This window comes from Cryptomeria japonica, chromosome 7 (genome assembly GCF_030272615.1).
Source record: "Cryptomeria japonica chromosome 7, Sugi_1.0, whole genome shotgun sequence".
Classification (NCBI taxonomy): domain Eukaryota; kingdom Viridiplantae; phylum Streptophyta; class Pinopsida; order Cupressales; family Cupressaceae; genus Cryptomeria; species Cryptomeria japonica.
The window spans coordinates 576,614,445-576,641,816 of record NC_081411.1 but is presented as its reverse complement, the minus strand read 5'-3'; positions in this window follow the sequence as shown (position 1 = coordinate 576,641,816).

The window sequence follows — 27,372 nt, the reverse complement described above, 5'->3', positions numbered from 1 at the left end:
TCTTGGGAGAGTAGGATGATCTTGCGGGTGGTAGGAGTTTGAGAACACTCAAGTGAGAGGCTCTTGTTATGAGAGTGATCTCAAGAGGTGTATATGTGACCCTTTCTGCATGGCCTGGTTTATGCATTTGGGGGTCATAAGGAGAGAAAGTATGGCATGAATGCCTTGGGAGGGCATAAGGATGTGGGGTTAATGAACTTATGATATATCTTTGTTTGCCATGAGGTGGCTTTGTGATCTACCATTCTTGCAGTCTCCTCAAGGTATTTGGTCCACTACCACCCATGTAAAAACATCACATTTTGTGATGAAGTGTAGCCTTGGTTGGGAAAGTGTTTGTTGTATGTTTTTCCCTTGCTTGTTGTTTTTGCCTGAGTGTAACTTGTCTAGGGATTGGTTCTCCAAGCTCGGGGGTGGCTTCTAGTAAGACTAGGCTAGGAGGTGAGCTCTCCATGGTCAAAACCTTATGATTTATTTGCAAGTTGCTTGGAAAGAAAAGAAAAAAGACAAGCTAGAAGTTGCTATTTGTACTTGATTTGCAGAAAGAGAATAAGAAATGGGATGCTATATTGTAGTTGTAGAAATGTAAATGAAAGGTTGCATGTTGTATTTATTTTGAAAATAAATGTATTTATTTGTTTGAGCCTCCTTTGATAGTAAAGAGAGGCTAAGTGGGGTTTTCTTCCCCTTTGTAAAAGTTACTATTTTGGAAATGATAACAGTTTTCTATTTCTTGTTTTATCAAAAAAAAAAAAATCTTCTATTAAGTTATTATTGGAAAAATGAAATGTGTATATTTGGAAATATGTTCCTATAGCTATTGAAATAATGTTTGTTGTATTTATGTTTATTCTGAAAATAAAAGTCCATTTCATCTCTTATGCATAATGAAAATAGTGTAGATACATAAACTAGAATAGCATGTAAGTATTAAGCTAGAAATGATCTCTTAATCCTATTTATTTAATATCAAGTGCAAATATAGTAAATTAGAGTTTAGTATGGATATAAATGTGGTATTCATCTTAGTAAAATAGTTTTACATGAAATTTTAAGCTGTATTAATGCTGCTGTAAACTATCTAAATCTGCCATTTTATTCCTTACAAATATTGTAGAAAATAAACCTAGATAAAATAAATAGTTTGTTTAAAGTAAATAAAAGAAAAAAAAAAGATTGCCCTATTTCATGATGTCCATACTTGGTTAATTTTTGCATAATTTTAGGAAGCAAAGAAAATAGTTTCAGATTATATATATATATATATATATATATATATTTATTTATTTATTTTATGAAAAAAATAAATAAATTTAAAAAACAAGGCATCAAGAGTTTCGGGGAGCCTCGGCCCCTGCGGAAAACCCCTGCATAGCGCTCCCCCCCCCCCGCGTTGTGGGTGGCGACCCCCAGCGGTAGCTGCAACCACCACTATGGGCTGCAACCCACAGTCGGGGAGGCTTCGCCCCCCCCTATGGGCGACGCCCCATAGCGGCGGCCAAGGCCGCCTCTGTGGGTCGCGACCCGCAGGCACAGCTATGGTCGTCCCTGCGGGGAACCCCCCATAACCTCCCCTCACTCCGCACCAAACTTCGAACGTTGCAGCCGCCCTCCTTTGGTCTCCACCGGTCTCCTCCTCCCTACAAAAAAATTATGAAACCCTAACCCGGTTTGGGTTAAGGTATTTCGAAGTTATAAAAGAAATAAAAAAAATGTGAGTATGAATTCTTTTATTTATAACTTTTAAATTTTAGGGTTCATGTTTATTTTAAAATTTAAGAATTTAAAAACCCTATATATGTGTGTGTGTGTGTGTGTGTGTGTGTTTGTGTTATATATATCAAGAATTTCGGGGAGCCTCGGCCCCTGCGAAAAACCCCCGCAGGGCGCTCCTCCCCCCCCCCCCCCCCCGCGCTGTGGGTGGTGACCCCCAGCGGTAGCCGCAGCCACCACTGTGGGCTGCAACCCATAGTCGGGGAGGCTTCGCCCCCCCCTGTGGGCGACGCCCCACAGCGGCGGCCAAGGCCACCTCTGTGGGTCGCGACCCGCAGGCACGGCTGTGGTCGTCCCTGCGGGGAACCCCCCATAACCTCCCCTCACCCCGCACCAAACTTCGAATGTTGCAGCCGCCCTCCTTCAGTCTCCACCGGTCTCCTCCTCCCTGCAAAAAAATTATGAAACCCTAACCCGGTTTGGGTTAAGGTATTTCGAAGTTATAAAAGAAATAAAAAAAATGTGAGTATGAATTCTTTTATTTATAACTTTTAAATTTTAGGGTTCATGTTTATTTTAAAATTTAAGAATTTAAAAACCCTATATATGTGTGTGTGTGTGATATATATATATATATATATATATATATGTATGTATATATATATATATGTATATGTGTGTGTGTGTGTGTGTAATTATATATATATGAACATATACTCCAACTTGAGTTTAATTATTTTATTTAAACATTCATATATTATATATGTTTATATAAACCTTTAAATATGATGTTTTAAATTTTAAATTATTTCGGAGTTTAATCTTTTAGGAAATTTATAATGACTTTATAAGTTATTTTGGCCATAGGGGATTTTTTTTTTAGTTCGCCTAAATTTTAGGCTTGCCGAGATTAAACTCAATAGGGCAAATTTTATTATGGATTTATTTAGCCCTTTAGACACATTATAATTATTGTTAAAATAATTCATGGGATTTAAAAATCTAATTGATAGAGTTAATTTAATTAATTCCTACAATGATTAAAAAGATTGATTAAGATTAATAATATCCCTTGTCAATTAATTTAGGGGTTTTTGCTTAAGTGAATTTATTATTTAATTAATTAATGAGATAATAATAAATTCTTTGTAAAGTTAATTTCCCTCATGCAAATTAGATTATCCCGCCTTACTTGAGTTAGTGGTTAGATTTAACTCAAAACATAGTTAAGATAAAACTTGTTAGTGCGTTTCATATTAGCAAAATTAATGCTATTAGGTTGTTATTTTAAAAAAAAAAATTATTCCGTTCGTACCCAAAAGTTTGGGCATGACACACTCCACCGGCAGGAGACCCTTCATCTAACTGAAGGAAAATCCTTTGGGGTTTTAGCAACAAAATGAAAAACATGCTCTTATTCCCTCAGTTGATGGTGAGAAGTTGAAATTACTTCTATACCAGCAAATGAGTTAAGTTGTGACTTAACCGACGAGCATTAACTGTGGTAGCTAGAGAAAATAACATTATAAAGTAAGTTCTTTGGCTCCTTTTTCATTCACCGAGCATTCAAATCTTTGAGAGCACAAAAATTCCCGATGGAAGGCATCCTTAGCGAAGAAGTGAAGCAATTCATCCAAGCATTCATCCTTAAGGCAGATTAAGGTATTTATAACTATGGCTTCTTCATCCACTCTTGAATTTATTGCAAACCCTACTATGATTGAGGTTGTTAAGCCCCCTAGACCCATTTTCAAACTGGTTCTTGAAATAGCGAAGAAAGATGATAGCATAGGTGCATTCTCTCAAATTCCTAAGGGAGTAGTATATGTTGAAGACCATAGGATGTATATACATTATCATATAGAGGAATTAGGTGATGATGAGATCAAAATATGTATAGGACTGTGATTTGTGATGAATCTGGAAATATCAAGCCAGAACATAAGATATTGGAAACCCTAGGTTTTACTTAAATCCTTAGTGTCTCAGATTTTCCCAAGGATATTATAAGGATTGTGCTAAGCAGAGTTCATGGTGAATTCTTCTGATTGGATTCAATTCATAAAATCACAAAGGAAGCCATTAAGGTAGTAATAGGGTTACCTTCCACCAGTAGCAGACTTGATAGAACAAAGAAGGTCTCAAATGACACAGTGATAAACCTAACCGATGCAACATTTGACAAAAGGTCTCTAAGGGTAAACGATGTAAAAGACATCAATGTCGGATTTATCAGTATGATCTTAGGCTACAAAGCTACACATGCAAATAGGTTGAACTCATTTTCTAGCCTATGTATCAAAAGTGCATATGACATGGTTAATGAAAATGCTAGAATAGATGTGTGTGAATGGCTCAAAGATGAATTGATAGACAATCTGAGGAAGATTAAAGGAGATAAGAAAGTAACATTCAGATTTGAAAATTTGCTTGTTTGTCTAATGTTGTACATAACTAAACAAGTACCTGGTATTGGTGCAAGAGATTTTGACTTTGACATTCCGGTAGGAAAGCAACTATTGGATCTACTAAACAACATGGGAGAAAACAAGGAGAAAAATTTAAATGAATATTTTCAAGCATTGAAAGCTCGGATGAAAACTAGAGTAAGACTATCACAAGCTATTGTGGACAAATATCAGAAAGAAATTTGTTTTGTAATTAAAAAGGATGAAATCTGGATGGAGGCAATTGTCCCTAGAACTATCTGGGTAACTGAAATGGGCTATGAGATAGATGATAATGTTATTGAAACTTATGAAAAAACCCTCCCTGAAGCACCAAAGGAACCCACTGAGAAAGTTTTGGAAATGCTGAAACAATTGAGAGTAGAATTTAGTCTAGAAAAAGGGTTAAGAAGGTCGAAGAAACAGTAAGAAAAGGAACCCAACAAGCAAAAGCAATTAAGGAGATGTTTTGAAACAAACCGGTATAAAGAAAAATGAGTTGGAAGGACTTCAACTGAAAGCTCATCTTTTTTGGGAAAAATGGTGTCTCAACCTTGCATTTATGTGAGGTTACTATTTATAGTAAGTTTTTATTTGAGCACAAAATGGTGCGAAACTCTCCCTGAAGCTTCTGGTTGGCTAGATAAGCATTCCGGTAAAGTTTCGTTGCAAGGTCATAGCTAGTTTTGAAGATATTAAAGTTTTCATCTTGGAGGGGTGCAATAAAATGTTTAAACTTAATTTTGGAGACTTTAGAGGCTCCGAAACGCCCTGAAAAGTGGCCATAACCGGCAAAGCGGGTTACGAGGTGATAGAGCACTTCGCGAGCTTTCCGGTGCTTCAAACGGTTCATCAATCGGACACCCAGTTCTCAAGTTATGGCCTCCGGAAGTTTGTACTCCTGAAATAGGAAAAATAATTTGTATCGGATACATAAATGAGCTGTAAAAGGGAGCGACACGTGTTGATGTGTGCTTTAACATGTCATAGAAGGGAGATAAGGTCGGCTACACCTTATTGGGTGGTTTTAGCCCATGGTTTTGTAATACCGTTTGACGGTTTCTTGTATTGTATCTCCTATTTATGAGGTGTGTGAGATAGAGGTTGTGTGTAAGAGTCCTATGGCTATTGAGTTGCCTCTGAATCTCTGATTAGTGGTACTCCTGTGAAGAGCTTGCTCTGCAAGTATGTTGTAATCTGTTTTTTATTGCTGAATAAAATATTGAGCTGCCTTTGGAGGGTGGGGTTTTTCTACCGAAAGGGTTTTCCCCACGTAAATCACTGTGTTGTGGTATGAATGCTATTATATCTATTTCTATTTTCTGTAACTATTGTAACGATCTGAAAAACTTTTGCATTACCCTCCTCTCAAGGTTAGTGTAGGAAGTTGTTTCCGCTACTTAACTTCCTTACAAGTGGTATCAGAGCCTGATCACCTTTGGTTTCAATTGTGGGCAGTTGGGTTTTTTGAACTAATCCAGATTTGAGTGGGAGCTTGTGCAGAAGACACTTTGTGATCTTGTTGCAGGAATATTTAGATGGCGAGTTCGTCAGGGAGAATAGAGGTGGAGAAATTTAATGGAAGTAATTTTGAGATGTGGAAGCTGAAGATGGAAGATCTGCTAATAGATCGAGATTTTTGGGATGCTCTTGATGCGAATGTCCAAAGGCCCTCAGATCCTACTGCGGCAGCTCAGTATGATGTTATGGACCGAAAAGCCAAGGGTCTAATCAGACTGTGCCTGGCAGACTCTGTTCTAATCAATGTCCATGAAGAAAACTCTGCAAAGAAGCTATGGACTAAGCTTGGTGAGATGTATCAAGTGAAATCTTTATTAAATCAAATTTTCTTAAGAAAGAAATTGTATTCCTTGAAGATGGAAGAGGGTGGACGAATTGCAGACCACCTAGAAGCATTCAATATGATTGTGGCTCAATTAGTATCCGTCGGTGTTAAGATGGACGAGGAGGAAAAATGTCAGATCTTGCTTTGCTCTTTGCCTGATTCGTGGGATTCTCTTGTTATGGCTATCGGTAGTACTTCTGTTGTTTTGAAATCTGAAGATGTGGTGGGTGCCCTACTCGGTGAAGAGATGTGAAGGAAGGTATCCATCAGTTCAAAGGAAGCCCTAACTGTTCGTGGAAGACCTAAGGAGAAAGGCAAGAAGAATGAGAAGCGTGGCAAGTCCAAATCCAAAGGGAGATCGAAATCTCCTGGAAAGTCCAAAGTCATTTGCTAGAATTGCAGTAAACCGGGTCACATTCGTAAGGACTGCAAAGAAGAAAAGAAGAAGAAAAAGAAAAAGTTCGATTCTGATTCTGAGTCCGACAAGGAAGATGGCGATGCCTTTATTGTGGCTTTGGCGACTCATGCAGGTAATGATGCCTGGCTAATTGACTCAGGTGCATCTTTTCATATGACTTCCAATAGAGATTGGTTTTCTGAATATGAAGGATTTAATGGAGGTAAGGTGTACTTGGGTGATGATTCACATCTAGACATTGTTGGTCGAGGTAAAGTTAGAATCAGATTTTCTGATGGTAGAATAAAAAGGATTAATGGTGTGTTGCATATCCCTGGATTAAAACGAAACTTGTTATCTGTGAGCAAACTGATAGATGCGGGTGTGCAGGTAGTCTTTTCTGAAGCAGGATGTAAGATGATTAAGGGTGCTATGGTAGTTGCTAGAGGTGTCAGGTTTGGTACTTTGTATAAGCTTGAAGCATACACTGTTGAGTGTAATAGCACTTCTGTAAAAAGTAAATCTGCGGATACTTCACTGGAAGATTTGAAGGTTTCACCTTCAGCAGATGGAAATGGTTTTTGGGTACCTAAGGGTGCTCTTTCGTTTGAAGCAAAGTTACCTGCAGAGAAGACTATGTTATGGCACCAGAGACTTGGCCACATTGGAGAAAAGGGTCTAAGGACCTTGAAAAATAAAAACCTTGTTGAAGGTTTGAATGATTGTAACCTTGACTTTGATTTCTGTGAGCATTGCATTTATGGAAAACAAAACCGCGTTCAGTTTTACTCGAGTTCTCATAAAACTTGTGGTGTTTTGGATCTTATCCATTCTGATGTGTTTGGTCCAGTAGATGTCTCTTCGATTGGAAAATCCACATATTATGTTTCATTTATTGATGATTTTAGTAGAAGGACATGGGTTTATTTTCTAAAGAGTAAATCTGAAGTTTTTAGTCGTTTTAAAGAATTTAAAGCAATGGTTGAGTTGCAGACTGGAAAGAAAATAAAATGTTTGAGAACTGATAATGGCGGTGAGTTTTGCTCTAATGATTTTGATAGATTCTGTAAAGACTATGGAATTAACAGGCAGAAGACAACTCCGTATTCTCCACAACAGAATGGAGTTGCAGAAAGAATGAACAAGACACTGATGGAGAAGGCTAGGAGTATGTTGAGTGGTGCTGGTCTCGAACAAAAGTTTTGGGCTGAAGCTGTTGCCATTGCTTGCTACCTGATTAACAGGTCTCCTACATCAGCTCTTGTTGATAAAATGCCTATGGAAGCATGGTCAGGTCACAAGCCTTCATTGAGACATCTTAGAGTTTTTGGTTGCGAGGCATATGCACATGTGCCAAAGGAGAAGCGAACAAAGTTGGAGAACAAGGCTGTGAAATGTATCTTCATCGGGTATAGTTATGGTGTGAAAGGATACAAGCTTTGGGACCCTGTTGCACAAAAGGTAATTCACAGTAGAAGTGTTATTTTTAGAGAAATTAAGTCTCCCTCTGTTACATTGCAGCCAGAACAGACTAAAAAAGAAGATGTGATTCAACTTCCTTCTACACCCGAAAGAATTGAATCGAGACCCCTAGATAGGCAAGAATTTGAAGAGAGCTCGTCTAGCTCTGAATCTTGAGAAGAAGAGGAAGAACCTCCAACTCAGCTTGTTCGAAGGTCTACAAGACATAGACAACCACCTGAAAGGTATTCACCTGATGATTGGAGATGTATTTTTGCTTTGAATACTAGTGTGGATGAACCTAAATCTGTAGAAGAGGCATTAGGTATGAATGATGCAGAATCCTGGAAGATTGCTATGGAGGAAGAAATGACAGCTTTGAAAAAGAATGATACATGGGATCTTGTACCATTGCCTGAAGGATGAAAACCTGTTGGTTGTAAATGGGTGTTCAAGAAAAATATTGGTTCAGATGGAAGCATTGAGAAGTATAAAGCAAGGTTGGTTGCAAAAGGCTACTCTCAGGTTGAGGGTGTTGATTATGGTGAGATATTTTCTCCTATTGCAAAAATGACATCCATTAGATTTTTGCTTTCTATTGCTATTGCTTATGATTTAGAGGTTGAGCAAATGGATGTGAAAACTGCTTTCCTTCATGGTGATTTGGAGGAAGATATTTATATGACACAGCCGGAGCACTATGTGGTGAAAGGCAAAAGTAATTTGGTCTGTAAATTGAAGAAATCTTTGTATGGCCTCAAACAAAGTCCTAGGATGTGGTACCAGAAATTTGATACATATGTGTTGAGTTTGGGATTTGAACGTTTTAAATCAGATCACTGTGTTTATTATAAATCTTATGGTGATCATTTCTTATTCATTGCATTGTATGTTGATGATATGTTATTCATTGGCAAAGGGAAAGGTATGATTTCAGAACTGAAGTCTCAGCTCGCTGCTAAATTTGAAATGAAAGATCTTGGTGCAGCAAAACACATTCTTGGGATGGAAATTAGAAGAGATAGGGTGAACAGAAAGCTATGGCTAGGCCAGAGTAAGTATGTGAATTCAGTGTTACAGAGGTTCAACATGCAGAATTGTAGACCATTGAGTGTTCCTTTTACAGTTGGAACGAAGCTATCTGTTTCAGATTGTCCTAAATCCCCATTGGAGATGGAAGACATAAGCAGAGTGCCTTACCAGAGTGCGGTTGGAAGCTTGATTAATGCTATGGTCTGTACTAGACCAGATATTGCCCAAGCAGTGGGAGTACTTTCTAGATATATGTCTAATCCTGGTAGAGTTCATTGGGATGCAGTCAAAAGAGTCTTCAGATATTTGAAGGGTACTTCAGAGTATTCTTTGTGTTATCATGGTAATTCAGTTGGAGACATGACTTCTCTTGATATCCATGGTTATGTGGATTCAGATTGGGCAGGTGATATTGATAGCAGAAGATCCACCAGTGCTTATGTGTTTACTTTGTTTGGTGGTGCAATTAGTTGGATGAGTAAGCGACAGGCTGTGGTTGCTTTATCCACTACTGAAGTAGAGTATATGGCAGCTACTCATGCTTGTAAAGAGGCCATTTGGCTTAAGAGACTGTGTTCGGATATTGGAATAAAATAAGGTACAGTGACAGTTTACTGTGACAGTCAGAGTGCAATTAGCCTAGCTAAGAACCCGACATTTCATGCCCGGACCAAACATATTGATGTTCAGTATCATTTTGTTAGAGATATGGTCGAAGATGGTAGGGTGAAGCTGGTTAAGGTGGAAACTTTGATGAATGTTGCAGATGCTTTAACTAAGGCTGTGAGCACAGAGAAGTTCAGATGGTGTTCAGATTCTATGGGCCTTATGGCCCCTAGCAATTGATTCATTGTTTTGACATTCCCTTCCGCTCATGCAAGGTGTTCGACAAGTGGGAGATTTGTTGGGAAAAATGGTGTCTCAACCTTGCATTTATGTGAGGTTACTATTTATAGTAAGTTTTTATTTGAGCACGAAATGGTGCGAAACTCTCCCTGAAGCTTTTGGTTGGCTAGATAAGCATTCCGGTAAAGTTTTGTTGCAAGGTCACAGCTAGTTTTGAAGATATTAAAGTTTTCGTCTTGGAGGGGTGCAATAAAATGTTTAAAATTAATTTTGGGGACTTTAGAGGCTCCAAAATGCCCTGAAAAGTGGTTGTAACCGGTGAAGCGGGTTACGAGGTGATAGAGCACTTCGTGAGCTTTCCGGCGCTTCAAACGGTTCGTCAATTGGACACCCGGTTCTCAAGTTATGGCCTCCGGAAGTTTGTACTCCTGAAATAGGAAAAATAATTTGTATCGGATACATAAATGAGCTGTAAAAGGGAGTGACACATGTTGATGTGTGCTTTAACATGTCATAGAAGGGAGATAAGGTCGGCTACACCTTATTGGGTGGTTTTAGCCCATGGTTTTGTAATACCGTTTGACGGTTTCTTGTATTGTATCTCCTATTTATGAGGTGTGTGAGATAGAGGTTGTGTGTAAGAGTCCTATGGCTATTGAGTTGCCTCTGAATCTCTGATTAGTGGTACTCCTGCGAAGAGCTTGCTCTGCAAGTATGTTGTAATCTGTTTTTGATTGCTGAATAAAATATTGAGCTGCTTTTGGAGGGTGGGGTTTTTCTCCCGAAAGGGTTTTCCCCACGTAAATCATTGTGTTGTGGTATGAATGCTATTATATCTATTTCTATTTTCTGTAACTGTTGTAACGATCTGAAAAACTTTTGCATTACCCTCCTCTCAAGGTTAGTGTAGGAAGTTGTTTCCGCTACTTAACTTCCTTACAATCTTTCACCAGTTAGAACCTCCTTTGAGAGTGATATGCCACCGATATTTAAAAGGGTGGAAAGGAAAAGAAAATCCTCATCGGTACCCTCACCTACACCTTGGAAAACAAGGCAAAAGCAACAAGCAATGAGGCCTCTAGTGAAAAAGAAGTTGACTCCTAAGAAGAAAAGGAAGGTAAAACAAGATATTGCTCCACAGGATAAACTCTTAAGTGAACTGAAAGGAAATAAAAGAGCAAGGAAAGGAAAATTAATCCAAGAAAGTTTATGATGAAATAATTGTTACCAAGAGAAAAGCAATAAACTTGGAGCATCACCCAAATGTGAAGAAGGAGGCACAAGAACTTTTGAAAGGGGAAAAGCAAAGAAAAACCCCTTGTGATATTATGAATGAGGCAATGCCTAAAAATGAGAGAGAGAGAGAGAGAGAGAGAGAGAGAGAGAGAGAGAGAGAGAGAGAGAGAGAGAGAGAGAGAGAGCAAGAAGCTCCTTACAATATTGTCATTAAGAAGAAATGAGAGAGGAGGCATCTCTTAAATAGAGATGAGGAGAGGAGTTACAAAGTAACTCCCAAATCTATGAATGCTACCATTCATAAAATGTGTGTGCCATGTGTCCACATCCTCTTATGGAGGAAATCTAATATTCCTTAATAATAGAAAATAAAAGAAATGACTTGTCCTCACACATGTACTAGAGGACAAATTACATGTAGGAATTCCAAAGGAATATCCTAAACTAAATAAAAATAAACCTAAGCTAAGTAAAGATTAAATATTCTAACACCCCCCCTTAAGCTTTACTTGGGGAGCTTACATCAAACCCTTCAATGGGTTGTAATCCAAGATTTTTACAATGAAATTGGAATTTTTCTTTACAAAGTGGCTTGGTCAAAATATCTGCAACTTGGTTGTCCCCCTTGCAATAGAGGAGTGAAACTTGCTTGTCTTCAATTTGTTCTCTAATAAAGTGGTGTTGGAGAGCAATGTGTTTTGTCCTTGCATGGAAAACTGGATTTTTAGCCAAGGCAATGGCACTTTGGTTGTCACAATACAATGGAGTTGGTTCATGTTGAGGTAGACCCAAATCTTCAAGTAGTCTTCTAAGCCACAAGACTTCTTTGGAAGCATTAGTGCATCCTTTGTACTCAGCTTCAGTGGATCCAAGAGAGGTAGATTGTTACTTTTTACTATTCCAAGAAATTGCTCCTGAACTAACAAAAAAACAATAACCACAAGTAGATTTCCCATCATTGGGATCTCCACCTAGATCGGAATCAGTAAAACCTTTTAAAGTAAAGTCAGAATTTGCATCATAAAACAAACCTACATTAATAGTTCCTTTAATATATCTTAAAATTCTTTTAGCAACTTTAAAGTGTGTTTGTTGAGGTTTAGACATGAATCTTGAAACCAAACCAACACTATGAGCAATATCTGGCCTAGTAAGAGTTAAATAATTTAAACTTCCAACTAATTGTCTATACAAAGTAGGATCAACAAGAGGAGTTTGCATATCAAACATTAACTTAGTGCCTAATTCAATAGGAATTGAAACATGATGAGCATCATTCATTTTAAACTTATCTATGAGATCTTGAGCATATTTACTTTGAGATAAGAAAATTCCTTTAGAGGTTTGCCAAATTTGCATTCCTAAGAAATAATGTAAAAGACCTAAATCAGTCATTTGAAATTTTTGATTAAGTTGAAACTTAATATCAGAAATCAAAGTATTGGAACTTGAAGTAAGAATCAAATCATCTACATACAAGATAATAATTATAATATCATCTTCACTATGTTTAATATACAAGTTAAGATCATTATTACTTCTAATAAAGCCTTGAGAAAGAAAGAATTCATTAATCTTTGAATACCACTCCCTAGGAGATTGCTTTAATCCATAAATTGATTTCTTTAATTTACAAACTAAGTGTGCATTACCTTCTTTAATAAAACTAGGAGGTTGAGACATATAAATTTCCTCATGTAAATCACCATTAAGAAAAGCACTTTTAACATCCATTTGGTGAATAGGCCAATTCATTCTAGAAGCTAAAGCAAGCACAAGTTTAATTGTAAGCATTTTAGCAATAGGAGAAAAAGTTTCAGTATAATCTAAGCCTATAATTTGAGAAAAACCTCTAGCAACTAATCTAGCTTTAAATTTACTAACTTGATTATTAGCATTCAATTTGGTTTTATAAAGCCACTTGCAAGAAACAAGATTTTTACCATGAGGCAAGGGAACTAAATCCCAAGTTTGGTTAGAAGTTAAAGTATCATATTCTTCCTTCATTGCTTTTTGCCAATGCAGTTGATTTTTAGCTTGATCAAATGTTTTAGGATCATTAGAATTCATAATAGTAGTCATTAAAGCATAATTACAATAATTAACTCTCCTAGCTTGAAGTTTATCCATTCTAGCTAAGTATTCATCACTATCTTGAATTAAAGATTTAAACCATTTAGGTCTTCTTTTAGAAGTAATGGATTCATCACTAGAAGAGGAGTCATGAGGAGTAGAGTTATTATTATCATCATCACTATCACTAGAAGGAATAGAAAGAGATGCATTAGGAGTAGGGTTAAGAGAAGGAGGTTGGTCCTCCACAAGCACAACTTTGGTTTGACCAAGTTCATTATCCTCCACTTTAGAACAATCATGAATGCCTTTTTCTGCAATACAAACATCTCTTGCAACTTTTACCTTGTTAGTAATAGGATTGTAAACTCTATAACCTTTAGTATTTTCATCATAACCAACAAAAATAAAAGGAGAAGATTTAGCATCTAATTTTTTTCTTTTCTCCTTAGGTTTGTGAACATAAGCTATGGAACCAAAAATTCTTAAATTCTGCAAATTAGGCTTTCTACCAGACCAAGCTTCTTCAGGAGTTTTATCCTTTAAGGCTTTGGTAGGTGTTCTATTAATTAAATATGTTGCACAAGCCATAGCTTCAGCCCAAAACTTGTAATCCATATTTTTAGCATGCAATAAACATCTAGCCATTTCAACAATTGTCCTATGCTTCCGTTCTACCACACCATTTTGTTGTGGTGTATAAGGAACGGTAAGCTCATGTTTAATTCCAAAAGATTTCAAATAAGCATTAAATGCATTATTGACATATTCTCTTCCATTGTCAGTACGAAGAATCTTAATTTTAGAACCAGATTCCCTTTCTACAAACATATGAAATTCAATAAACACATCAAGCACTTGATCCTTACTATGAAGGAAATATATCCATGTTCTCCTTGAAAAATCATCAACAAAGGTAAGTGCATACCTTGAACCTTGGATGGAGGGATTCTCCATGGGACCCAAGAGATCACTATGAACAAGGTGCAATTTAGTGTATGCCCTCCAAGATTGACCATGAGGAAAGGGTTCCCTATGCATCTTACCACTCATGCAACCATTGCAAACAATTTGAGAAGGAACAATACTAGGCAATCCATCAACCATATTTGCTTTTTGCATCAATGAAATATAATCAGAATTGAGATGGCCAAGTCTTTCATGCCATATAGTAAAATCAACAGTAGTAAGTAAAGAATACTTTGGAGGAGTAAATTCATAGAACTTGAATAAGTTATCACTATCCATTTTAGCAGTAGCAATAACATGATTAGTGTTTGGATCAATGATATAACATACACCCCTATAAAAGTTAATCTTATAATCTTGACAAAGTTTAGGAACTGAAATCAAATTTGATTTTAATTCAGGAACATAAAGAACATCATGTAATTTTCCATTAGGAACATTCACATCACAAATAGCTTCAACTTTACAACTATGATTATTAGCTAATTGAACAGGAATATTAGAAGTATCGGGATGCAAAGATTCAAAACATTCTTTATGAGAAGTAACATGTTGAGATGCACCAGAATCAATAATCCACTCAAGTGGTTGAGAAACATTATAAGTACATGTAAATGCATGACGAGATGAATTACCATTATTATTACCCTTCTTATAATGAGGTTTATGTTGATTATTTTGATTATTTTGATTCATGGGCTTTTTACCATTTTGTTTCTTAAAACAATTATTAGTAATATGTCCATCTTTCCCACAATATGTGCAATGGGGTCTTGTTTGAGAATTATTCCTTTGATTATTGTACGTATTATTATGATTATTATTATGAGAATTGTTATGATAGGATTTAGAATGAGATTGATAATTAGAAGATTTGTGATTATTATTATGATTATTATTATGATTATGATTATGTTTATTATTATTGGATCTAAAGTTATTATTATGATTTTGATTTTTAGACATAAAAGCATGTTCGCTACTTTTAAGAGTACCAAATTGAATTAATTTAGCTTCCTCTTGACGCAATAAATTACGAAAAATATCATATGTTAATTGAGTAGCTAAGCTAGGAATAGCAAGTTGAGCATGAATATTCGTAATAAATTGTTGAAATTGACGAGGAAGACATTTTTTAAGAATAAGATGAATTAAACGTAAATCAGCTAGAGTAACTCCTAAACCAGTTAATTGACTATTAACAGAATCAAACTTTGATAAGAATTCATCCATAGTTTTAAAATCCGTATACCTTAGATCTTCAAGTTGATCTTGAAGTTGAATTTTTCGGGATTCATTTGAGCTATCATAAGTTGTTTTTAAAATTTCCCAAGCTTCATGCGCTTTTGTACAATTTCCAATTAAAACATACAAATCAGGAATCATTGAAATACCAATTAAACCAAGTGCTTCCTCATTTTGAGCCTTCCATCTATCTAGGTCGGCTTGAGGAGCAGATGTAGCGGGTTCAAAGGTTTTATCAGTCGCAACATCCAAAAGGTGTTTGAAACGAAAAATAAACAAGATATGTGTTTTCCAAGAATGATAATTGGAACTATTTAATTTAATTTCTGGAATTAATGTAGACATGATAGCAAAATAATAGTTTGTAAAAAAAATTACCCCTTTGATTAAAAAAATAAAAATTAACCTCCTTGATTTAAAAATAAACCAGATTTGAGTAAGAATTATAACAACATTTATGTAAAAAAATGTTATATTCAAATCTTAAATAACAAATTTTTAAACAAAAAAAATATTTACCAAAGAAAAAAATTATATTTTAATAACAAATTGAAATTGATTTTTTTGTTTTTTTTTAAATTTGATTTGAACAATTGTAAGTCTTAATAACAAAATAAAACTATTGTATATTAAAAGCTTTATTAAAAAAACTTTATTCAAAAACTTTAATTTATTTGAAATTTAAAAAACTTTATAACTAAATATTTTTTTTAACGTTATTAACTATTTAAACTTTTTTTTTTTTTAAAAGTTAATAAACTATCTAAAATTTTTGGATATATTAAATGGCGTTACTATGCAGAGGTGCAGAGACGCTAAAATAGAAAAAAAAACAAAGTTGCAGGGAATACACAGACATTCTGGAAAGATTTACAGATAAGCAACGTTACAAACATGCAGCGCATAGTGTCAATGAAAACAGCCTCAGAGATAAGCAACGTTACAAACATGCAGCACACAGTGTCAATGAAAACAGCCTCAATGAAAACAGCCTCAGAGATAAGAAACGTTACAAACATGCAGCACACATGGCATCCTTCGCAGAGGCTCCCCCTGGCAATGAAAACAGCCTCAGAATTAAGGACACCTACTTTGGATTCAGCGATGGGTGCCCTAAAATTGGGTGGTAAATATGACAGGGAGCTCGAAATGGCAAGGAGAGAAGATTTTCAAGACCAAATGTGCACAGTGTCATACAGTTGACAAGGGCGCTGGTCACAAGCAAGGGCCAAATCTTAACGGGCTAAGAAGAACATTGAAACAGCACAATGACCAGAAAAGATAATGTGCGGTAATCCAAAATGCAAATGAACAGAAAAAATAATGTTGAACGATTTCCAGGAATAGATCAAAGTATCTGAGCCTCTTTTAAATACGCAATGTTGTGTTTAATTTAACTGTTATCTGCAGTGATAAAATCAAATTTCTTATGATATGCAAGGTTTCAATTTATATGTGTGAATGTGTTATATTGCTCAGGTTCATGAGCACAGAAAACATTTTGTTCATAGTGAGGTTTTTTTTTTTTTACATTAATTGACTGTTCATGAACCTATATGTCCTTAAAAAAAATTGTATCATATTAAGGTAACTTAAAAAAAATTTCTTTCAGAATACAAAACTTTGACAAATAGAACAAGGATTGTTTTTTGTTTTTATAATAACTTTGCACACAAGCATTCGAGTTGTCACAATAAATACATGCAAAAACAGAATTTGTGCAGGGGTAAACAAATTTTGGTGTTGATTATCAATACGCTGCAAATTCCAGCAGTGAATGCAAACTTAACCCACACAAGAATGTAAGACAAGCTTACCCAGAATTGCAGACAGGACTTATAGACGCACTCAAGAGCTACTGAAAACGAAATGGTTTCTAGATACACAAAAAAAGTAAGATTTATTATGTAAAGTAAACCAGGCTGAAATAAGCACAAACAAAGATTGAAATAGATCAATAGATAAAAAAAAGAGTTAGTATTCTGTGAATGAGGTTAAAAAATGAGAAAAATTTGATAAAAAAATCCTGCAAGGAAGCTTAAATTTCTTTTTTTAATCAAAAAAGCTTGCAAGTAAACAAAATGTGAGAACCTACAATATGAATCAGAGAAACAACTTTATAATGAAACTGTTTTGGCGGCAAGCCTTCCAAAACAAATGAATACGAAATCTAAAGTATGCAGGAAAGGAAGTTAGCACCGGAGTTTTGGCGGCAAGCCTTCCAAAACTTTAAAAATAATTAAATTTAAACTAGAAAGAAAGAACTTTGGCGGCAAGCCTTCCAAGGCCCTTTTTTTTAATAAAAAACTAACTAGAATAGGAGATTAAACCTGCAGGCAAACTTGTTAACAAGTTTGAAAAAAAAAAATTAAAATCTGAAACCAAAACCTGCACAATAGAAAATATTAGTAAAAGAACTTCTTCTCCTCTCAAGAATGCCTCCAACAAGGTGAACTCCACAGAATGGTAACCTTCATCAATGTCAACTTAAAACAAGGATTAGAAACCTGCTCTGATACCATGAAAGGAAATAAAAGAGCAAGGAAAGTAAAATTAATCCAAGAAAGTTTATGATAAAATAATTGTTACCAAGAGAAAAGCAATAAACTTGGAGCATCACCCAAATGTGAAGAAGGAGGCACAAGAACTTTTGAAAGGGGAAAAGCAAGGAAAAACCCCTTGTGATATTATGAATGAGGCAATGCCTAAAAATGAGAGAGAGAGAGAGAGAGAGAGAGAGAGAGAGAGAGAGAGAGAGAGAGAGCAAGAAGCTCTTTACAATATTGTCATTAAGAAGAAATGAGAGAGGAGACATCTCTTAAATAGAGATGAGGAGAGGAGTTACAAAGTAACTCCCAAATCTATGAATGCCACCATTCATAAAATGTGTGTGCCATGTGTCCACATCCTCTTATGGAGGAAATCTAATATTCCTTAATAAAGGAAAATAAAAGAAATGACTTGTCCTCACACGTACTAGAGGACAAATTACATGTAGGAATTCCAAAGGAATATCCTAAACTAAATAAAAATAAACCTAAGCTAAGTAAAGATTAAATATTCTAACATGAACTAACAGAGGATAGTAAGTTGAAAAACATCAGCAAAATATATAACACACTATCTACAGATGACAAGGAAAGCATAGAGAACAGTGTAATCTTACACTTGGATATATATAAGAAATTTTGGATGGAAATTGTTGATGAAATACCAAATGATCTGTATAGGAGATTAGAAGCTATAAGGTTAGCCATCGTTGAGTTGGACAAGAAAATCAAGATTGAAAAATTACTTGCAGTACATCCAGTCAACTCAACCGATGAAATAGATAAACTAATCAGTGAAGCAAACCAGATAGTATTCTCAACTGCTCATTGACATGTAGCACTGATGGCAGGTAGAGTGAATGAAGTCTCTGAGGAAACAACAGATGCATGGAATATATTCTTTATAGAAAAAGAGAAATAGGAAGAGTTACTAAGACCTAAAACTATCAGAGTATACCAAAAGGATAGAGATAAGGGGAAAGGTAAGGTAGTTGGACCTCCAAGCCTAAAAACAACTGATTACTTAACCCCACCTCCTTCGGATACTCCACCGGTAGATACTACTGATAGTCAACTAGCTACTGATAGTATGGAGACTCCATTAGAGGATACAAATCCTGAGACTGAAGTTTTGTACACTGTGAATATAGATACTCAAGAAGTAAATGTTGTGGTTGATAGAGAAACCACAGAGGACAGGAAGACAAATGTGACCACTAAGTCATTGGTTGCAGATGCTGAGGTTGAGGTAAATGAAACTATAAGTATAAACATAGAAAGAACTACTCAGACAGAGCAACCGACAGAGGATACCACTGGTAAACCATTAGAGAAACTGGTAGATACAACTGATAAACAGTTAGGAGAACCGACAATGGACAATGCAAAGGTACAAATAGAGAAATCGGAAGTGCATACAGAGACACAGATTGAGAAACCGGTTGTTGAGAGATTAGAGAAACCTTCTGAGATACAGATTAAAAAACCAGAATAGGTACAGGTTGAGACACAAGTTCAAACAGAGACAGTGCCACCAGCTAAAACTGAAAAGCCCAAACCTTTGTTTATAGAAATGCAAACACAAACTGACCTACTAGAGGTCGAATCAAGCAAGGTGATTACTACAACTAGTAGCATGGCTATTGTGAAGACAGTTGGACAGAAATCTGGTACTTCTATGGCAGAATTCTGACCTACAAATGTAACAGAGGTCTTATTGGATTCAATAAAGAAGATCACAAAATGTAATGCACAAGCCTATAAGGCTATAGATGATACAATCCATATTCTTAAACTGGTAGCACCTAAATGCATAGTGGATAATAAATATTCTTTAGGTCAACTAGACACATTATCTAAGTTCATCACCAACAACATTTTGACAGTTGATCAAATAAATGAGGATACATTTAAAGAGAGATCGATTAAGGAAAATGAGAAATTCTTTGAGGAAATTGTGAAGAAGAATAAGGAGAAAATGGACACCTTGTTACCGGATCTAGGAAAAACAATTTTGGATTTTAAGAAAATATACAGGGATACTTGCAAAACAGACATCTTGACACAAGATATAGATTCAGAGATCAGCAAAACTCAAACTGAAATAAACAATGTTGCTGACAATTTGATAGGTACATTCAATTCATTTTTGGAGATAGAAAAAAAAAATTGGAGATCTAGAAGAGAAAATTAAGAAGTTTGAGAAGGACAAAGAAAAAGTTAAGGATAAGGCAAAGAACTTGAAATGTAGACTTGATCCCAAACTAGATTACCTCATTTCTTTGAGAAAAGAAATATCTGAGGCTTTGGTTCCCGGACTTAAGACATCGGAAGAGCAAATGCACAAACTCACCGATACAGTTCAGAGAACCCAAGAGGCATTACAGGAAAGCACAAGATTCAATGACAACCTAAAACTAATTTTGACAGATATTTCAGATTGTAACCCACCGGTTACAAGAATCCAGGCAGGACTCCACTGACAGCGAATGACAACCTTTGTCATTGATGTCAAAGGGGGAGTAGTAGAGATGAGAAAAATAAAAAAGTAGAGATCATCTTCTCAGGGGGAGCACGCATCTGGTACAATTTCTGGTACAGTTTCTGGTAATATTTTTGGACTTCAATTTTTTGATACATTGTTGAATTTTTTTCATGAGTGTTGCCATCAATGCCAAAGGGGGAGATTGTTGGCAAATGCAAACTCCAATGAGATATTGTAGGTGATTGAAGGTATTGTCATTGATGGAAACCTTATAATCATATGACACTGACAGACAGACAGCTACACTGGCATCGACAAAATCTACACCGGCATACAGAACACCGGCATCGAAAAGGAAGAATACCGACACCTTGGCTGACAATAATTTTGTATTAATAATTAATTGTAAAATATTTTATAAGCCAACATGGCGGATTGTAATATGACTCAAATATGTATGAGATCATTGTAGATCATTTTAGTGTGAAAAGATATGATGCAAAATATAAATAGAAGGTAGCACACCTAATATGTGAATTATTGGATAAGGGTTTATGTATGTATCAAAGCTTAAAACGGTACTGAATCTGGCATAGGAGATGCTAATCTGAAGCAGTATAAGACATTGGATTAGTATAATCCATTTTTGTAAGTAAGTGTGACTTCCTTTGTAATTGAGCAGTGAGCTCTAGGCACTTGGCCTTCCTGCATGTGCATGCCCCTATTGTAGCAGTAATATTCTCTTATTGGCCAGTAAGTGAATATTGTGGGTCACAAATCCCACCGAGGTTTTTTCCACACCGGGTTTCCTCGTTAAAATATTGTTTTATGGTGTTCTTTTCAAGTTGTGTTTCTTGTTCTTATTTGTTGCATTATTTCTGGTTTACCAGTACACAGTTTTAATATGCTTTTCATGTTATAAGTTAAGAAAATTTCTATACCAGCCAGATACTAATTCACCCTCCCCCTCTCAGTGTCTTTGGGAGCCCTAACACTATTTCTACATTCAAATGCTTTATGTCTTAATTTATTGTAATTAAAATAATAACCATTAAAAGAGATGTTTCTTTTACTTACCAAATGCTCGACCAATGACTTACCTTTGTCATCTTTTGTGGATTTACTGGATTTAGCTTCTTTTGCTGGAGGTGTTCTTGATTTTATTTCTATATTGCATTGAGAACTTTCACCAGTTTCAAATCCTAAGCTATTCTTGTTTTCCAAACACCTCTACACAACTAACATCTGATCAAGTTTTTCTGAACTCATTTAAATTTTGTCCTCTTGTTTCTTTGATTTTTCCAAATCTAATTTTAGAGTTGTGACTTCTTGTTAAATATTTTTGCCTTTCTTTGATTTGCATTTAACAATGTTATTTAAGTAATCCTTGGTTCTTTCATCTTCTTTGCTTTTGGCTTTTAGATCTGCAATAATGTTGCTTGCTTGCTTGAGCTCTTCACTAACTCCCTTATGTCTTTCTCTTAATTTTTTATATTTTCTCTCTTAACTTTTTGATGCATTCATTCACCAATTGAGCATTTTATTTCATATCTCTATTCTTATTTTCAACATTCTCTAGGTCTTCAAGAGTATTGATAAGCTCTCCATTCACATCTAGGTATCTATCCTGAACTAGAGTGGATCTAGGCACCATATGTTCAACTTTTTGGATCTCCTTTCAGTTATTCAACTCTTCTTAAGGACTTAGTAATGATACCAATTATGTAAGGAAAGAACAACAAAAAAATACCTTCAACTATGTTAAATTCAAAGAGAAGAGGAGAAGAGGTGACTTTAAATTATAATTACAATCATTAAGATGTAAATTTATAAGATAATAGAGAAAATAAAAGATTCACACAAGCATAGAGAGAACACATAATTTACATGGAAAACCCCTTACAGGTGAAAAACCCACCACCAAAGATAATCTCTTGTATTATAGTAAAATGTTTAATACATACAAGGTACAAACTAAGCTCTTAGGTGTATATTAAACAATCTCTATCATAACAACGTTCAACCTATAGATAGAACTCGACCCATACACCACACAAACAATAGGAACAGTCATTCTACAATTTGACATCCAACACCAACCTCACAGACCAACTACTTAACAACGACCAATTGTCACCCTCAACATCCAACCATCAAAATCAGTCTTTTTGGACTTGTGGTCTACAAGGAAATCCTTTCCAGTCACAACAGACTTCTTACCTACTCTGCAACCTTCTTGAACTTAGTGCAACCATTTCTTTAGAACTTTATACATCTCTGTCAAGAAAATAGTTTGGTTCGGTTTCCATGGTTCAACCATTGAACTTCAAATCACCGAATTACATACAAAGTATTCTTCACCGAATCCTTTGTGTCATTCTAGCATGGACCTATCATTAATAAACAACTTTGGGAGATCAACACGAGTCTTTCATGGTCCCACTTAGTCTCAAAGAATATCGACAACTATTCTCATTTGGACCAATCATCAGCTTCCAACTCAGTAGGTGAAACCAAGACCATTACAAGGCTTATCGGCACACACTTTAATACCCTACAAGGTGGCGGGGAGAGAAAGCCTCCCTGCTTCCTTGTTACCCTGCAGGTTCTTCTACATGCCCTTCCTTTAGCTATGGGGTGACGAGGAATACTAAGTCCCCTTACACCAGTATCTCGCATCACTTACGACACTTTGTCACGCTACATGATGGCAGGGAATTTTGAGTCCCTAGTGCATTCACCGGTTAGGAGGGACCTTCCGGACCAGTCAACAAGAGTAAACACAAGGATATGATGGAGGCAATGCCGAACTGAATGAATTATATCATGAAAGTTTTTTTACAATCAACCGGTAACATCTAGGTTACAGAAACTGGCTCATTGGCCTGCTAAAACATGCTTAATTACATAATAGGTCACAACCGGGACCTCGAATATTAAAATCTCTTCTATGTTCTATATTTTAACTTATCTACATTCTAATGCTCAATTACAATAATTTATATGATCCAAGGGGATCCAGTCGACCCAAAAAGGGATCAAATGCCAAAGAACAAGACCTAACATGTAAAAACAACAAGGTCGACCTCTGCCAATGAAATTATGCCAAAAAATCCAAAGGATGAAATGTGGATCAAAGGGAAGGTCGATCACATGCCAAGGGACATCGGAATCAATGCTCAGGGATTTGCAAGCTATGAAAGGGATCCAGTAGATCACTAATACAAATAGGTCCAGGCAACTAGTACCAAAAAAATGTCTCAGAAACCGGTAGTGATAACTTACCGGAAAATGATCCAATTTCTCTGCAGTTTGGGAATAAGGTAGATGATCAAGTCTTCAAGAAAAAATCCAAGTCCTCAAGATCCGGTGAGCCGATGTAAGAAAATGTAGAATGAAATGCTAAAACTATAAAACAGAGAGCAAAACAGAAAGGAAATATTTTTGGTTGATGCAAGATTGCTAGGAATCGGGGATGCTCCTGCATCAGACATCTGGGGTTGTTGAAAAAAGAGTATCTCACTTTGGTGGGGTTAGAGGAAAACCAAGGTAGTCTATCTCTGCTTGATAAATCCAAGATGAATCTTCAACTGGTATGTCCTTCCACTTTAAAAGGTACTCCTTATCTGATTACTCTGGGTACTATGCCCAATCCTATTGTCCAAAATGTCTTCAATATGATCAAGTTCCTTCTGGGGCAACTATTTCTCCAAGTCTGCAATACTGTCCTCACTGAATTCTTGTTCATGATACTGATGTAGATCTCCAATGTTAAATATAGGTGAAATACTTAGACTGTCTGGTAACTCCACTTCATATGCATTTTTGGAACTGAACTTTCTCAAAATCGTGCAAGGCTCAAACTTCCTCATCTGCAACTTGTTATAAGTTCCAATAGGGAATCTTTCTTTTCTCAGAGACACCATCACTTCATCGCCAACTTCAAATTCCTTATGTCTCCTCTTCTCATCCACTTTCTCCTTATACTTGTTATTTGTGTCCTCCAAATGCTTCTTAACTTGAATATGTAAGTCCTTTATGTGATCTGCAAAGTCTTATTCTTCTGAACTTCTCTGGTCTTCACTACTAATATCTATTAATTCTAATATACCTCTAGGGTATGCTCTGGTAACAATATCAAAAGGTGTCCTTCCACTACTCCTGTTTACTAAATTATTGTAGGCAAACTCTTCTTATGCAAGGATCAAATCCCAACTTCCGGTTTTGTCTCCAACTAAGCATCTTAACAAATTTCCCCAGCTTCGATTAACTACTTTTGTCTAACCATCTGTCTCTAGGTAAAATGTAGAACTGAACTTCAAATCTATCTTCATCTTCTTCCAAAGTGTTCTCCAAAAATAACCAATAAACTCAGTATCTATATCTGAAACTATGCTCTTAGGAAATCCATGCAATCTCACCACTTCCTTGAAAATAGGTCAGTTATATGCACTACATCTGATGTCTTCTTACAACGTATGAAATGAGTCATCTTCAAGAATCTATCCACTACCACAATATAGAATCATTCCCTCTCTGTGTGTTAGGATTTCCAAGTATGAAATCCATGCTTATATCCTCCCAAGGTCTCTTTGGTACTGTCAAAGGCTTATACAATCCCACATTCTGACTACTACCTTTTTCAACTTGACAAACTCTACAACTTTGCACATATTTCCTAACATCCTTATGAATCTAGGGCCAAAAGTAATGCTCACTCACCAATGTTGTTGTTTTATCAACACCAAAGTGTCTGACTAATCCTCCATTATGTTTCTCCTTTATCAGATTCTCCCTCATAGAACTCTTAGGTATACACAACTGAACTCCTCTGAACAACATCGCATCCTGAATGAAGTAATCTAACCACTTGCTTCTATCTACCATAACTGGTTCTCTACATGCTCTACAAGGTTCTACAAAATCTGGGTCATCATCATACAAGGTCTTCAACTCCTCAATTCCTAATACTATCACTCTCATCTCTATCAGTAAATTCCTCCTTCTACTCAATGTTGTTAGGACCTGGAGACAACTGAGAGGGGGTGAATCAGTTGTCTATTAATTTCAACCCAAATATACTTTAACCAAACTTGATACTTAATACCGGTAAACCAAACTTAATGTCAGTAAATAGATTAACAGTTAATAACAGTACCGGTGAAACTTAATGCATGAAATAGAAAGAGAATCAATATCCACAACACATAACACAAAGATTTGTATGTGGAAACCCTATAAGGGGAAAAACCATAGTGGGAAACCTTACCCACAATCAAATGATACTACCATAGATAGTATGTGTATACAAATGGGGTCTGCACATGTAGATAGGCCAGTTGTCTAGAGCTCACTACTCAATCACAAAATGAGAGTCACACTGACTACAATTGGATGATTAAATCCAATGATAATGTACTGCTCAAAGTAGCATCTCCAATGCTAGATTCAGTACCGGTTAAGCTCTGATTGTTTCCTTCAAACCTTCCTTGAATCTTCAAATGATGTTTGTGTGAGTAGCTCTGCTTATATTTGCATATACCGAATATCACAACCTTTTAATATCTTATTGCATCTCCTATCTCAATCTCATAATTGAGATCTTACATATATACCAAAACCTAAGACCAAATGTGTAGGTCGGCTTACTAAGATTAATATAATAAAATCTATTACAAGTAAGTCAAGATGTGATTCATCATGTTAGCTCAACAACAATATTAATTCATTAAACCATCCCCATAACATGTCATGCTGATCTAGAATAGATAACGCTTGTCAGTCTATAACCTAGACCCATTTGCCGGTAAACAGCAAATATGTCAACCTGATTTGACCAATAATAAAATCATTAAAACCAAGTGTCCAAACCATGTCTTCGATATAACCAAGTGATCTCTAGATGATAACAAGTCATCCTTAGTGCCGGTGAACAATATAACCTATTGGTGAACCAAAAGCCGGTGACTATGCATAAGTCACTGAGTCTTGCCGGTGAACATAACCAAAGATCTCCAGAAGGATAAGTGTTGATAAGTGTTGACATCAATGACAAAACCAATGCAACATATCCATAATACCAACAATTTCACCCTTTGGCATTGATGGCAACACAAGATGGAAAAACCATCTAAGTGCCAAAGCAAAAATGCCAAAAACCAAAAACCAACAATCTCCAGAATAGATCAATACCAGAAATCAAAATATAGAATATCTCTCCCCTTAGGATAATGATTCCTAAATACAAAGTTTTTCCATAGATATCTCTCCCCCTTTAACATCAAATTCCAAAGCAAAACAAATACCAGATACAACCAGTTCATAGAACCAATTACAAATACCAATTTATCCAACTACTCCCCTTGAGAAGTAGCTCTCCTCCATCAAAGCCAGAAAAAGGTTTCTCTATAAATTTTGTCAGTTTGATGCCAAGCATCAACTGTCTAAGTCTCTATCGGTGAGGGTATGACCCCAAGTTGTTCTCTGAGATATTCAAAAGTTTCCTTAGGCAAAGGCTTAGTAAAGATGTCTACAATCTACTCTTTAGTATTCACATAAACCATTCTTAATTCTTTTGCTTCTACATTCTCTTTCAGAAAATTGTATTTGATAGAAACATGTTTAGTTTTAGAGTGAAATACTACATTCTTAGATATATCAATTGCTGTTGAATTATCACAATAGATGATTATGGGTTCTTTGCATTTTACCTTTATGTCCTTTAACATTTGTTTAATCCATAATACCCGAGTACAATTGGATGATTAAATCCAATGATAATGTACTGCTCAAAGTAGCATCTCCAATGTTGGATTCAGTACTGGTTAAGCTCTGATTGTTTCCTTCAAACCTTCCTTGAATCTTCAAATGATGTCTGCATGAGTAGCTCTTCTTATATTCACATATAGCAAATATCACAACCTTCTAATATCTTATTGCATCTCCTATCTCAATCTCATAATTGAGATCTTACATATATACCAAAACGTAAGACCAAATGTGTAGGTCGGCTTACTAAGAATCATATAAAAAAATCTATTACAAGTAAGTCAAGATGCGATGCATCATGGCGG